Source organism: Elephantulus edwardii, unplaced genomic scaffold (assembly GCF_000299155.1).
Source record: "Elephantulus edwardii isolate Elephantulus edwardi_28Jun2011 unplaced genomic scaffold, EleEdw1.0 scaffold00071, whole genome shotgun sequence".
NCBI classification, from domain to species: Eukaryota; Metazoa; Chordata; class Mammalia; order Macroscelidea; family Macroscelididae; genus Elephantulus; species Elephantulus edwardii.
In genome coordinates this window covers 6,866,228-6,867,528 of record NW_006399821.1, presented here as the reverse complement: position 1 = coordinate 6,867,528, position 1,301 = coordinate 6,866,228, and the positions used below count along the sequence as shown (strand labels likewise).

General features: G+C 48.8%; 1 pseudogene across 1 annotated transcript in view; it reads left to right on the top strand.

Moving 5' to 3' along the window:
* The first annotated feature begins 421 nt into the window (after positions 1-421).
* The window catches only part of LOC102873923, a 38,074-nt pseudogene continuing 37,194 nt past the window's right edge, over positions 422-1,301 (top strand). Inside the window, exon 1 of the transcript XR_438908.1 lies at positions 422-1,300. The product of XR_438908.1 is annotated as a poly [ADP-ribose] polymerase 6-like (transcript). The remainder of the gene's footprint in view (position 1,301) is intronic.

Here is a 1,301-nt window from a genome sequence, read left to right as displayed (position 1 = left end):
ACGGTGACAAAAATCTTAAGGAAATTGGTATTTCTGGTGTATGCGGCCATCATCTTATCACTCAGCCCAGGACGACCCAGGCTGGACATTAGTGCTTCCCTCTCTACTCTTCTGTGATCATCCAGATCAGCGCCTGACTGTTTCTTTTCAAATTTCTCAAACCCAGCCCTCAGATCTTCATATTGCAGTTCTCGATTGTCCTTGAAGGATAGTCAAGGTGACCTTTGAGATCAGAAAGAAGGAGCAAGCCATGTGGATATCTGGATGAAGAGCATTCTAGGAAGGAGGAGCAACAGATGTAAAGACCTTGAGGACAGTAACAGATTGCCAGTGCAACAGTAGAGCCTGCCATCTCCAGCTAATCATCACTTAGCCCCTAACATCACCTGCTCTCTTGTCTCCCTTTGTGGCCTCTTAAATGCCCATCTCGTTGGCTTGGGTTCAGCTGGTGGTATGGAGGGGTGCTGCCTAGCACTGACCTGGGAGTGTGAGTGATCTACTGACCCAATGGACATCAAAGGCCAGTTCTGGAATGATGATGATTCAGAAGGAGATAATGAATCAGAGGAATTTCTCTATGGAGTTCAGGGAAGCTGTGCAGCTGACTTGTATCGACACCCACAGCTTGATGCAGACATAGAAGCTGTAAAGGAGATCTACAGTGAGAACTCTGTATCTATCAGAGAATATGGAACAATTGATGACGTGGACATTGACCTCCACATCAACATCAGCTTCCTCGATGAGGAAGTCTCTACAGCCTGGAAGGTCCTCCGGACAGAACCTATTGTGCTAAGGCTGAGATTTTCTCTCTCCCAGTACCTTGATGGACCAGAACCATCAATTGAGGTTTTCCAGCCATCGAATAAAGAAGGGTTTGGGCTAGGTCTTCAGTTGAAAAAGATCCTGGGTATGTTCACATCCCAACAATGGAAACATCTCAGCAACGATTTCTTGAAGACTCAGCAGGAGAAGAGGCACAGTTGGTTCAAGGCAAGTTGGTACTATCAAGAAGTTCCGAGCCGGCCTCAGCATCTTCTCACCCATCCCCAAGTCTCCCAGTTTTCCTATCATACAGGACTCTATGCTGAAAGGCAAACTGGGTGTACCAGAGCTTCGGGTTGGGCGCCTCATGAACCGTTCAATCTCCTGCACCATGAAGAACCCCAAAGTGGAGGTGTTTGGCTATCCTCCCAGCCCCCAGGCAGGTCTCCTGTGCCCTCAGCATGTGGGCCTCCCTCCCCCAGCACGGACCTCTCCTTTGGTCAGTGGTCACTGCAAGAACATTCCCACTCTGGAGG